Source organism: Ascaphus truei, chromosome 1, assembly GCF_040206685.1.
Source record: "Ascaphus truei isolate aAscTru1 chromosome 1, aAscTru1.hap1, whole genome shotgun sequence".
Taxonomy (NCBI): Eukaryota; Metazoa; Chordata; class Amphibia; order Anura; family Ascaphidae; genus Ascaphus; species Ascaphus truei.
The window spans coordinates 516,359,580-516,374,347 of record NC_134483.1 but is presented as its reverse complement, the minus strand read 5'-3'; the positions used below and the strand labels follow the sequence as shown (position 1 = coordinate 516,374,347).

The 14,768-nt window shown below is 44.4% G+C and overlaps 1 protein-coding gene across 1 annotated transcript in view; it reads left to right on the top strand.

Annotated features, from left to right (window-relative positions):
• Positions 1-14,768, top strand: part of MAEA (macrophage erythroblast attacher, E3 ubiquitin ligase) — a 99,271-nt gene that overhangs the window by 52,014 nt on the left and 32,489 nt on the right. The window lies entirely within an intron of this gene.

Here is a 14,768-nt window from a genome sequence, read left to right as displayed (position 1 = left end):
TTTCTGCTCCATGGACGCCCTGCTTCCTGAGATACTTGCATCCTTGTGGGGTGCTCGTATCACCTGCTCAGGTTTAAATGTCCCATGACATGGGCCAATAGGAAGCCACCATTGGCGGCTTCCTATTGGCCCATGTGACCGGGGGCTTTATTTAAACCTGAGCAAACATGAATGCGGTTTAGCTTTGGAGATCCCTTGCTTCAATCCACATCTTATTAAAAAAAACAACGGAAAGCCAGATTGCTGCTGCACTTCCCCTCTTCCCGCCCCCTAAGACATGCTGCCCCCAGGCGGCGCCTTACCTCCGAGGGATGGGCCTGGATGGGGTGATAAAGCACTGGAGAGTCTTAGAGCCGTGTTCTGTTTTTGTTCTAACTGGGCATTTGGGCCTTTTCTGGACAGAAATCCCCACTGAGATCAGTATGAGTTACCCCATATGGCATGACGCTAATTTGTATGTGTGACCCAAGATCACGCGTTTTACACTGTGACACGGTCAACATCTTCACCTGATGTTTTGTAAATTAAGCACAGTGGGATTTCAACATGTCCTAGAGAACCCTCAAGATGATAATATTGCTGAGAAGTAAAACCTTTTTAAACAATTTATTTTTTCCTTGTAATAAAATGGATCCAACACTGTCCATAGGGCCTTTCGCCAAACACCTACAGCTCAGCACATATATAATGGAATAGCATCTTAGCATTTAGTAGTATATACTATTAGAAGCATAAAATACATTATACGACTATAAATAGATATATTATTACATAGAAAACACAAAGTTGAACCAAATAACATAACAATTCGTTTCTGTTTTTAATGTTTCATTTGATACAAGCAAAATGGAAAAATGGTCGTTATACATTGGTTTTGCCTGTTTAACAGTTCATGCATAGAATAAATATCACGCGTGTGTAATATTAGGAATAAGCCCAGGAAAGCTTCCCAGTTATTTGTGGTTCCCAAGTCACAAAGATGTTGCTGGAGTACCTTAGAGCTGGCTCTTAAACTCTGTTCTACTCCACTCTCAAGCCCATACAAATGATGGGAGCTGAAATCTTCCTGACCACAAAATGGAATGGGGACCACTGAAAGGATGAAAGGGCTTGTACTTACTTGCTTACTAATAGCTTATATCTAGATCAGGGGTGGCCACCTCTAGTCCTCAATGGTCCTCCAGTCAGCCACTGATTGAGCCGCCTGTGCTGAAGCAGGGATATCCTGAAAACCTGGCTTGTTTGAAGACTGGAGTTCGCCGTCCCTGATCTAGATGTTTGCAAGGTTTAAACCCGTGTTTCCCCCTTTTTTTCTCAATTGTGCTATTGAGCGAAGACCTACTTGTGTGTGCCTGGGTTAGGGCGAGATTTATCCTGGGTCTTTTGGACACTAACCATAAATGCGTCATTCTTGTGTGTCATGCGTGTTGGATACAGTCGCTCTTTCAAGCAGCATCTCATCTTGCCGTGTGTGTGGTTTTTTTTGTTAGAATAAATGCAGCAGTTCCTTAAATTTACAGCAATGCGGTTACCTAAGCTGCCGATCGGTTCTCTCGTGATCGATCGACACAGATACTGCTTCCCAGGGAGCGCAATGTGGCTACCGATATCAAAAGAGGAAGTGCTGTTGCTTCTTAAATGGTTGTAGCAGCCCAAAGAAGATTAATGTGAAAAAAATGCAGTGTTATCTAATGCTACATATAGGATTTTGAATGAAATGCTGATTTTAGATGCATTTGCAATTTGTTAATGTCATTTAATGGTGTGCAATGGCTTACATTTAAAAAATAATAATTCTCCTTGCGGTCTTGCCTGTACTACAGTTGTTTCTATCCTAGGTTTGTTATGAATACGAAGTAAACTTCTCTTTGTTTTTGTAGACGTTTTTTTCTGAACGTGAATTAATTGTTAACTAACACGTTTAGATGCCTGTTTCTTTGCTGGATAAGCACAGGTGTCCCACACATGCAGATGGAGGCGGAGATACGTGAAGTCACCAAATTCCATGCACACCTACACCAAAGTAAAGAGGTGTGTGTGTACATACAGGGTAGAAGAGTCATATTGGGAGGAGCTAATGATATGACTTCTACTCCTGTATGTATTCCTCTTTACTTTTGGTGTAGGTGACGGAGTGCATAGAATTTGGTGACTTAACGTATCTCCGCCTCCATCTGGATGTGTGAGGCCTGTGCTAATCCATATATATCCCTTCCCCTAATGCGCCCACCTCCCCTCTTACATTAGGTGTGCGGGTATCTATTTTGTGTTTTGGTTGCCCTGTTTTTTTGCTGCAATAATTCAGTCGCCAAATAAGCATATTATGTGTGGTTCTCTTTAACATGACCTTCCAAGATCTTCCTACTTTTCTTTAAAACAGAAGGCAGATTTGCATGGATGCAATGAAGACAAAGGCAGCTGCATACTCCTCTATCAAATTATGAACTTCTACATTTATGATCACCTTTTTTTTTAAATTATTATTCAGAATAAGCTTTCATGGCAACCATTTTTAACGGCCAAGATCCATTCGATTATGGAAAACGTAAATTCTAGGTGCATCAGCGTATCGCTACTACCTTTCCTACCTTGTCTAAAGGGTTGACCTTTTGTATCGCTTGGTAATCTGCGGTACTGTAAATAGATTTCCATTGCATACTTTTGATGGCACTTATTGAAAAAGCAAAGTAAAAAAAAAAAAGCAATAATAAATGTAAAGTAAAACCATATATGTGACTTTTAATTAAGTGCATGTTTAGATTAATTAGTTCAACAAGACAATCTAGCTACAGCTACTCATTCTGTTTTACTGGGATGGTAATGACGGGCATTAGGCATTGACGGGCCATGGAATTGGCAGCTGAATTACATTCTAGTTAATCAAAAATCCGTAATCCTGATGGTTGGTGGTGTAGGCAAAAAAAATATTGAAAAGTATTTACTTTTAGTCTAGCTGTAGTTGTGATTGATTGAATTGACTCTTCTTCTTCCTCTTCAGTGAGTCGCCCATCTCCAATGCTTCCTCGTTTCCATTAACCTTCATCTTCCTCCTTCCCAGTCTCTCCTTTTATACAGTACACTTGCTTAAGAAGTCGGGCTTCCCATCCATTTCCTCTGTGGTCACTATAGGAAAGCCTGTTCAGGGCTTACTGTATGTTATGACTATGTTACTTTTTGGTGTTTTCAATTCCGTAGAACAGCCAGAGATTCCCAAATACTGTAGCTACCCTCAGTCTGATTATTTAGGCTTTTGCTCTCATGAGCCTACCTACTGATGTGTACTTCTTTGTCATTGAAACACTGTCATTCTGTCTCAATTGCTCGTATGTTCTACTCTTTGTTCTAACCCTGCGTCTTTTTATGTTTGACTCGTGCACTGTGTAGCCTTTCCCCCTTCACATATGCTGAATGCTTTACATTACCTTACATGGGTTAGTGGGGAGCACATGCACAGATCCTAGTAGTACTGCCATGGGGGCAATCCAGATAAGTTGCACACAGAAGACAATCCGCACTCGTGGACTTAACTTCATTAACTCACTGGTCCACGCTTTAACGCTGTCCCTTCATTAACTCACTGGTCCACGCTTTAACTCGGTCCCTGCACATTTTTCATGGTCCAGAGGTAGCACCAAAACGTCAACCAATGAGTTCTATTTGTGTCTCTTACATTACCTCCCATAAAAATCTTATTCATTGTTTATTTTTTAGGCGTTGTAGTGTATTTCTTTATTAGTTGCATTCCAAATCTACTTGTTACGTTCTTAAAGCAGCACTATGGATACATATATTTTTTTTAATGGGTTTGAAGCTGGGGAGTGGGGTGGTCTCCTGAGCTGAACCACATTAATTTGAGGTTCGGGGACCCCCTGCTTTCCCAGACCCCTCTGTGGGTATGCCGGTAGCTGCCCCGGCTGCTCTAGTTGAGGCGATCATAGTGGCGGTTTAAATGTCACGTGTGGAGTAGAACGCCGTGACATCATCCCATGTAGCTTCGTATTGACCCGTGTGACTGGTACATTAAATCTGCAAAGCTGCTACCGGAAACCCCTACGGGGTAAGTATCTTGGGGAGCAGCGAGTCTTGAGAGTTGAATTTAATGCGGGTTTAACTCAGACACCCTGCTTCAAACCTATTTTTAAACAAATAAACAAACCCAGAGTGCTGCTTTAAGAAAATAACAAGCAGATATGCAATGCAAATAATGAAGACATTCACCAATCCTTTTCTTTGGAGAGCATATCCTCCTTTTAAAGGAGCAATCCTTCTTTTTATTAATTTTTTTTAAACATTTGAAGCAGGGGGTCTCCAGAGCTGAACCTCGTTGCTAGCTGGGGTACAACGCTCCCATGTCACGCGGGCCAATAGAAAGCCAAACTTGATGACATCGTGGCTTCCTATTGGCCCGCAGGGCGCGGGAGCGTTGAAAACGCCGCCATAATGTGAACCCTGGCAGCGGAGCGGTTATCAGCATCTCCTACGGAGGGAAGTGTCTCTGGAAGCAGTGGGTCCCTACTTCAAATCAACAAGCACTACATTAACTGTAAAACAAAACTAATAAACTAATACAAAAAGCAACTTTTAACTAGTTGCATAGGTTTTAGATTACTTTACGCAGCAGTTGAGTGCCCAAGTTGTTAGTATGAATGATCTCAATCTGTGTCGGGGCTGAGTGCATTTTGCAAGATCCTCCAGAAAGCGGATTATTCTTGCTAATATATGGCTGAGAAAAACAATTGTATTTAAATAATGATTGCAGAACACTTGATTCACCGGGACCTCCTTATGTATACAAAGTAACATTTGTTGCTGCAGGTGCACAGTAGAAAGGGATCTTACGGACTAGCACTACTAGTAAATATGGCCCATAGGGCAGTGGAAGGCACTCCCTGACTAGTCTCCAATACAGTGGTGAGCCCTGAAATGGAGTGGCCATGTACCCTACTAGGTACTCTAAACTGCATAATCATAATAATCGCAGGAAAATAACTGAGCTCACAAACTTACCCCCACACCTCTTCTTCCCCCCCCCCCCTCTCAGAGCCCTAATCCAATCACTGTGTTCTGATGTCAGAGGGGGACATTCCCTGATTGCCACTTTATTGGTCCCTGGGTGGTGCAACGTAATGGCGTTGCAACCTATCTCAAGAGGCATTACATCTGCTTTCTGTTATGTTACCTCTTGATGGTATACGTTAAAAAATAAAGATTTTCATACTTATGCAAAAAAAAAAAAATCGCCGTCTTACAAGCTAATATGAAATCTACCAGGATTCGGCTTTTCTTCAGGAGAAAAGTACAATGAAGTAAATATGGCTGCAGCAATTCCTTTCTCACAGTGATGAGGGCAAAGTCACAGAGCAGCACGGAGAAAATCCTCCTTACAGCCATCATTAGAGAGCCACACAAATAATGGTTTGCATTCATTTTCTTCCTGAAATGGAAAATCACTGGAGGGTTTCAAAATAAAGTACGTGATCTGGATGATAAGGCAAAGAAAAAGTCATTGAAATTACAGTCTGCATGTATATATGTAAATATCTCCTGCTTTGCAAAGCTAAGGTACTATGATACCTTCCACAGAACAAACCCTCCGTTTCCATCTCACCAGAGGGATTATGGGAAACTAATATTGCACACTTCCAGCTAGTGAAGACTGCTACTGAATCCTTGAAGCCAATCTGATTCTTTTATATAAATATATGTGTTATGTATTATAGTGTGATGACCAGTGACACACAGCTGAAACATAATAAGCCTATTATTTATAAACCCATTGATTTTCTTCTTGCTGCATAAAGTATTAGACCTACATTTTCATCTGTTACAGTTGTTAGTGACTATGCCTAAGCGAAAACGACATTAATGCCACAGGGTTGCTATGGTGGTATAATATGTGACCAAATAACCTTGAAGAATAATTCCAATAACATTAAGCAGGACTAATGCAGCATTGTGTGTGTGTGTCGCCGTCTACTGAAAGACAACCCGGAGATTTTTTTCTGCCGGCAACTCCCTTCAATAAGGCTGCCATGACAACGGGACGCCTTATGGCTACGCTGCGCCGCGTGACATCACATAGCGTTCCCATTGGCGTGGCAACGTGGCGCCATTTACCGCCGTGCAGCCATATTGGCAGGTAGGTCCCGGGAGACTCCACCCGCCGCCACCCGGAGGTTTGCTAGGTAAACCCGTAGCCTGGAGATGCGTGGCCAAAACCCATAGTCTCCGGGTGAAACCCGGAGTGGTGGCAACCCTGCGAACACACTGCTTTGCAAAAGTATTCACCCCCTATCAATAATGTTATATTTTATTGAATTACGAATAATATATGCAAACAAACTTTGTTTTAGTGTACGCTACAAAGCCGTAGTACTTAAACTGAACACTGTTATGGGAGGAGGAGGAGGTTAAATGTCAGCAAAGGACATGTACAACATGAGATTTACTGGTTGCATAAATGCTCAGCCCCTTAAAACAGCAATACTACATTCCCCCCCCTTTCCCCCCTTTTTTTCTTCTTATTGTATACAGTATCTAAAACATGGGACACTGCCATCATTCTACATTCTCGCCTATGCTGGCAATCGTTTGGTGCTCCCGTTATACTGTAAATCTATAAAAATCCCGATTGTGTGACTAACATAATAGCTGCTTCAGTCAGTGTAACTCAACAGCTACAATGTATCCAAATATTACTAAGGTAACATTAAATATTGTTAGACTACACGCTTTTTCCAAACTCCATATGTGATTTATGGTGAGTATTTTTTGAGTAATGGCTTCTTTCTTGCCACCCGCCCATACAGGCCAGCTTTGTGTAGGGAGCGGCTTATTGTTGATGTGTGAACACTGACTCCCATCTCGGACACAGAACTTTGCAGATCTCTCAAGGTCATTGTTGGCGTCAGAGGGACATCCCGAACCAGTTTCCTACTTGCCTGGCTGCACCCGTTTTGAAGGGGTCTCCTAAACTAAAAAAAAACAATTTTTTTTTAATTTCAACTGGGGTCCCCATGTGAGCAGTCTTCTGAGCACCCCTCCCTTCACTCGCCTTGTTCTCACCCCCCCTCATCCTCACACTCCCCCCTCTCTCTCTCATCCTCGCACTCCCCCCCTCTCTCTCTCATCCTCGCACTCCCCCCCTCTCTCTCTCATCCTCGCACTCCCCCCCTCTCTCATCCTCGCACTCTTCCCCCCCCTCATCCTCACAATCCCCCCCTTCTCTCATCCTCACACTCCCCCCCTCTATCTCATCCTCGCACCTTCCCCCCCCCTCACCCTCACAATCCCCCCCCTCACCCTCACAATCCCCCCCCTCATCCTCACAATCCCCCCCCTCTCATCCTCACAAAATCACCCCTCTCATCCTCACACTCCCCCCTCTCTCTCATCCTCATACTCCTCCCCTCTCTCATCCTTGCACTCCCCCCTCTCTCTCATCCTTGCACTCCCCCCTCTCTCTCATCCTCACAATCCCCCCTCTCGTCCTCACACTCCCCCCCTCTCTCTCATCCTCATACTCCTCCCCTCTCTCATCCTTGCACTCCCCCCTCTCTCTCATCCTTGCACTCCCCCCCCTCTCTCATCCTCACAATCACCCCTCTCATCCTCACAATCACCCCTCTCATCCTCACAATCCCCCCTCTCATCCTCACAATCCCCCCTCTCATCCTCACACTCCCCACTCTCACATCCTCACACTCCCCCCCTCTCTCATCCTCACACTCCCCCCCTCTCTCATCCTCACACTCCCCCCCTCTCTCATCCTCACACCCGCCCCCTCTCTCTCATCCTCACACTCCCCCCCTCTCTCTCATCCTCACACTCCCCCCTCTCTCTCATCCTCACACACCCCTCTCTCTCATCCTCACACACCCCTCTCTCTCATCCTCGCACTCCCCCCCTCTCTCATCCTCGCACTCTCCCCCCCTCTCATCCTCACTCTCCCCCCTCCCTCTTTCTCATCCTCACAATCCCCCTCTCTCATCCTCACAATCCCCCCCTCTCTCTCATCCTCACACTCCCCCCCCTCTCTCTCATCCTCACACCCCCCCCCCTCTCTCTCATCCTCACACTCCCCCCTCTCTCTCTCATCCTCACACTCCCCCCCTCTCTCTCTCATCCTCACACTCCCCCCCTCTCTCTCTCATCCTCACACTCCCCCCCTCTCTCATCCTCATTCTCCCCTCCTCGCTCTCTCATCCTCCACTCTCCCCCCCTCTCGCTCTCTCATCCTCACACTCTCCCCACCCTCCCTCTTTCACATCCCCACACTCTCCCCCCCTCCCTCTTTCACATCCCCACACTCCCCCCCTCCCTCCTTCTCATCCTCACACTCCCCTCCCCTCCCTCTCTCTCATCCTCACACTCTGGCATGGAACTTGAGCCCAACTTCCAGCCCCCTGCCCTGGTGCCCCCCCCCCCTTCCCTGCAGCACAGTGGTTACATCACTGGCAGTAGCAAAGGGGTTGAATACTTAGGCAACAGAGATTGTGTTTTTCTCTGTAAATCCTGGTTCTGTATATTCTATATGCATTTTCTAACAATCACATTGGAGTAGTTATTGTAGATTGTACATGTGAAGTCTAATTTGAAAGCGTTGTGGTGTACACTCAGGTGTCAACAACATTTGACAAATTTGTGGGGGGTGGGCAGGTGGTTGAACACGTGCGTGCGTGTGCGTGTGTGTGTGTGTGTGTGTGTGTGACATTGTAGACATATCATGTAACAGATTTCGCAAGTTACATTTAGTTTCGCAGTCCTTATTCAGTTTTCTTTTTTGGCAAAATATTAACGTACAAAACATATTGGCAAGACTCTTAAAAATGACTCGCATTGTAGTATTTCCAAACACTGCTTTTTAACGCAGCCCTGGTCACTGCAACTTTGGAATTGCTGCTGCCTTGTCCCCTCACTCGCCACCCTCAGCTAGCCCGCACCAAATACTGTATGTATGATATTCAGTGGGGTTTTTCGTTTCTCACTGGAAGACTTTCGAGACTCCATTTCCAAAGCTCCCAAACTGATGGTAACCCTTTCGCTGCCAGTGGGGACTGCAATTTCCTATTAGTGTGAAGAAGGGGGAAAAAAAAGAAGAATTAAGCCACAGAAGGAAGATCAGCGACAATGTGCTGACAGGAGATAAAGCCAGGGTGCACTACGCATGCGCAAGAAGGACATGACAAGTAGGGATAATTGGGGGCTACAAGTGTATATGTATTGGTGCTATGACACAGATGTCTAGTCCGTGGTGAGCATGTCCTCATCACTCTGAGGTGAGATTATGGTAATAATTGTGTCCTGTGCCTAAAACTCAATCTCTGAGAAACGTCTTGGTGTCAGACTGGCTTTCCTTCAAAGCGCCTGTAATTATCACATCTCTTTTGTGACCACGCCGATTTCTGACAGCTGGTAAGAAGCACTTGGCCCGTCTCGCCTGCCCTCTTCCCATGCGCTGTAAAAGCTCAGACCCTGTAGATTTTTGGCTTTCTTTAGTATTTAGCCGTAGGTCTATTCCCAAGCAGGTTTCAAGTCCCTTTCTGTATTGGCCCCTACCACCTTTTGTTGGGAGGCTATTCCACCAAACCACTACTCTTTCCATGAAGAAGTACTTCCTCCCATTACCCCTCAGCCTGTCCAGTCTCCAGCATCAGAGACCTCTTGTTCGATCACTTTTCTTTCTCTGAAATACAGGTGTAATACAACTCTGTTTGGGAACCGCAACATAAAAAGCAAGTGGCTCCGGAGACCGTGTCTGCAGCGTCATCGCTGTGGAGGGGGGTGCTTTTTGAATGGAACCCCCTGTCCCACAGCGATAACCTTGCTGTGGCCACGCAGCCTGCCCTGGTGCTAGAGACCGTAAGTCGTGCTACATCTGTATGCTTCCCTCTTAAGGCAGCACTCCTGTCAGCACGTAAATAAAAATGTGAAAAAAAAGGATTGTACAGGTGGTCTCCGGAGCTGAACCACGTGAATTTCAGCTTCAGGGACCCCCTGCATACTTACCTCTGTGGCTGCTGCTGGTAGGATCCCTGGCTGGGTACACAATATGGCTGTTTAAAAGTCCCGCTTCCTGCGGGCCAATAGGAAGCCGCAACGTCATTCCCTGTCGTCCTATTGGACCACGTGATGTGAGAGCTTTAAACTGTGCAGAGATTCCAGCAGCAACTATGGGGATAAGGGTCTCTGGAAGCAGGAATCCCCGTAGCTGAAATATAGTGGCACTTCACTGAAGGTAGTGTCCGGCCTGGGTGCAAACCGCTGGGAACTGGAATATAGAAAAGATGGAGGCAGGCACTCCCAGACCTTTTGCAATTATTTTAATTTTTTTAAGTCCTGCAGTGCCTACTTCCAATATTTATATATATATGTGTGTGTGTGTGTGTGTGTATCTATATATTATAGCAAATAAAAGCTATATCCCTGCAGCACGGGATTCTGGGAAATTACATGGAAATGAGCACACAATGTCTCACCTTTTGCCTGAAATCCATTTACATGGAACCCATATCAGCAAATGCTCTGCTGTTCACACAGCTTTTAAGCACAGCATGGGATTAGATGCAAAGCCAGTCAAACCACTGACAGACATGTTTCGACCTTAATGGGTCTCGTCAGTGTGAGGTTGGTTGTACTGGATTTGCAATATTTACATATACTTCTACATCTACATCGAAGTTGGGTCCCTAGATTACAAGAAGATCAATTGTAACTAAATTACTATAAAAATATTAAGACTGGTACTTCAAGCAGTAATCGCACCCTCTGGGAGGCTTTCATGCATACGCCTGAGAGTGCAACGGCCCCTCCGGTGCTTAAAGGGTTAAATATTTTTGCCTGCTACACGCTTTTGAAGGAAAGGCTGCAGAGGAAGATGCCCGCAACCACTTGCAATGATGCGGTATTAGTAATAATTGATTAGACACTAAAAGACAGCGATACTTAATGGCCATTCAAAAAAAATAAATCAGCAATCGCTAACAACTATCACCATTTAGTGTGAACAACCCACATCGGAGAGCTGTAAAACACATTTTAAAACCAGCATAATCACAGCCACAGAAATTAGCTACCGCTCTGCACCAAGATATGCGATCAGGGTGAAAAAGAAAAAGTACAAAGGAATAATATGTTGGGAACGGGTTATTGGAACTGCACTTTGAAATGTTGACGTTTATGAGAGATGCTCTACACCGCGAATGTTATTTATGCAAATAATAACATAGAAATATATTTTTCTATGTAGTGCCAACCCCTATGCAGCACTGTACAGTGTCAGCATACAGAGTATTTAAAAAATACAGAGAATTGCATGTGCAAACAGGGAGACGGGCATTCAATATTTGTGTAAATACAGAGAAGAAAGGAGCCCTTAGCATGGCAATCGGAGACACTTACAGCAACAGTAGGAATAAGCAGCAGTGCAATCAACATCTCGGTGCATTTGTTAAGAGGGAGGTGAATTTATTGATATCTCCATTCTGTATTAATGCCTCCTTTTTAAAGGGGGATTTTTCACGGATGCGGAGCAGAGAACAAAGCCGCATTTAAAAAACAAAAAAGAAGACAAATTAAAAGTAATGGTTATAGAGAGAAAAGATGTTAAACTACACTCATAAAATACTGCACATTTGAGCAAACTAGGTTAATATCATATGATATATTGGAATATCTATAGCATTTTGGACTCGAGGCATTTCCATCGAGGTGGCATTTCAAGTTCTTACATATTATTTTTTTATTAACAGCTGATAATGCTGCTTTATACTCCACGCTGTGTCTTTGTTCACCCCAGAGCTATTCCGGATAACTGTCATATTCAGAATGTTTCAATTGTGAGGTTTCCAGCCCCTGCGCCTTCAGAAATGCATCCACTTTAAATGTTCTGGAACAAGTTCATTTTTATGTTAATGCAAACATTCTCAGGACGGGATTATTGTGTTTGCAGTACATTGAATTGTACAGTTCCCCACAGAGTGTTTTTATTTTCTTCCCTCTAAGAATGAACTGTCACAGCGTGACATATTTATGCCGTTCCAAATAATCTCTGTGGATGCCAATTCAAAATAAATCAGGTTCATCGCTTGTTGGAAGACGCCCCGCTTTCCTTCACTGGAGTTTCTAGAAATGCAGCACCAACTAGCTGGGCACATTTACTGTGGTTGCAAATGAATATACTCAGCCATGTAACATCTTATCTTGCCGTTACTTCATTTGTGATGTTTTAAAGAAGCAATCCAAGCGCCATTTATTATAATTTTTTTACATAGGATAGAAGCAGGGGGTCTCCGGAGCTGGAACCCCATTAATTTCAGCTGCAGAGACCTCCTGCTTCCGGAGATACTTACCTCTGTAGGGGGCGCCTGTAGCCGCTCCGGCTGGGCTTTAACGTTTTTAAGGCTCCTGCGTCACACGGGCCGATAGGAAGCCGAACCTGATGACATCACTTCCTCCTTATGGCCCGCAGGGTGCGGGAGCTTTCAACAGCGGCCAACTACATGGTCCCCGGTTACCGAGCAGAGTGGCTACCAGCACCTACTACGGAGGTGAGGATTTCCGGAAACAGGGGGTTCCCAGAGCTGAAATTAATGGGGTTCATCTCCGGAGACCCCCTGCTCCAATCCTGAGTTTAAAAAAATAATAAAAAGAACATGGAGTGCCGCTTTAAATTTAGACCCCAAAACTGGAGTTTTCGGTAGCGGCTGGTATCTACCTGAGGACCGTTCAGTAGCAATTCCAAAGCTGTGATGGCTGTGCCTTTAGGACAGCGGTTCTTTGAAAATTACCCGTCATTTTTAAGAAGCCCTGCAAATGTTATATACATTTCCACTCACCCTCCCCCTTCACAAAATAGAAAACTAATAGTGGCGATTGTGGGAAACTATATTTAAAAGTAGTGTTTATGATTGATTAGTTACACTAATTTAAGCGTTGGGCTGGGAGCTGGCGCTCGAGCGTCGGGACATCATGCGCTCTGCCGGACAATTTCTGGCCAGCTAGTTGCGCGCGCGGGGCGAACCGCTCACATGACGCATCAGCGAGCAGTCAAATCAAATTTGGTTGTCTCGCCAAGCAGCAAGCGCACGGGCATATGGTACATTGTAACTAACACTGCTTTCCTAGGTATATATTGGTCATTATATCTCACTCTCAAACATTGGACTAAACAGAACAATTTCAGACTTAAGAAAGACTGCAGCTACTGTATGTCATTTTCTCACACGGTCTGTGCTGTAGTGTTGATGTCTGGTGTTTGCCTGAGGGGTAAGGAGAGGGGTTGTTCTTGTTTGCTTACCCAAGGACTGGGGCTGTAAGAATTCTTTCAACTACAAGGCAGCCACTTCCCTTGTGTAAGATCTTTAATTCATTTTTCAAAGCTCATGTTTAGGAGTTTTTGTAGTTCTAGCATTTGCTGTAAGGCCAATCAGGATCAGCGCTTGGATATTTCCTGTTGGCTATTTTTAATTGTTTCGCCTCCGCTTGATCGGCTGTAATAGCTCAGCGCTTCTTCAACTTACTGTAGGTCTGTGTCTGTGCAAATAAATAATAGCTGCAGCAGTGATCAGCCCCAGACACGAGCTAAAACTTGATTTATGCTTGTGGCATATCTTTAAAGACCCACAAGCCTACTTGTGTGCAGTTCCTTGACGATCATAAATGCACTGTGAAAATTAATTAAGTGAAAACTATTTTTTGTAACATTTTTGGCATTTGATGATATCATTGAATGTGTCTTGCTTATTTAAGACGCAATATTAAAATGTGTACTAGAAAACAATGTGTTGGTGTATGCTCTTCCCCATCCTAAGATAGCAACATAGTACCTTACAGACTTGGAAGTCTTTCTGTCCATGAAACGACTATTTCAGGAGTGTAGTGTCTGTGTTTCCACATTGGTGCCATATCAGGTAGAGCCTTGATTCCCTGTTATATTTTCCACTTATGTATACACTCGTACTGCAAAATAAAAATAAAGACATTTTAAAAAGAATTGAAATTGGAGGTGGGTTTGTCATTTGTCATAATGTGCGTTGAGGTTCTGCTCAATCTCAGGTTTTCAAAGAAAGCCTAGCTTGCTCTAAGCTCTGTAAATCAGGGACCATACCGTGACGTTGCCTAAAACAAGAACGCTTGTTGTTTTCCCTGAGTTAACATGGTATCCGCAGAGCTAATAACATGCAAAGACAACGTCCATACATCACGTTGGAACAGGCGTAATGTTGTTGTTGCAGGATAACATTGTGTTATCTTCCAATAACGTGACGTTATGTCACTGGTAGCATTAATCCTATCCAGACTCTGAAATGGGTCTTTAGCTTAAGTGGAGAGAAATAACACCGGGACATACTATATTTTAAAATGATGCCTGACTGTAGCGTTACACACATCCAAACACTACAACACCTCTATTTACGGGTGTGGATGGGAATAATGTAACGTTAAGTCACCGTATTAACCTTAACCGACTTCCGTTAATATGCAATTTTATGGATATGCAAATTATATGCAGATGAGGCATTATCATTAACCTCTAGTTCAGGGGTGCGCAAACTTTAGTTGCTGCGCCCCCCTGCCTTGTCTCCCCTGGTGCTCGCAACCCCTCCCTCCCCACCTTACCTTGGTGCAGCGTCAAATGATGCCGCGGGGTCATGTGACGTCACGTGACCTGCGGCGTCATTTGATTCTGTGTTGCTATGGAGACATCCAGAAGCTGAATCTTGGTAAGTTGAGGTTGCAGAGGCCTCGCGCGGTGCCCCGGCATTTAA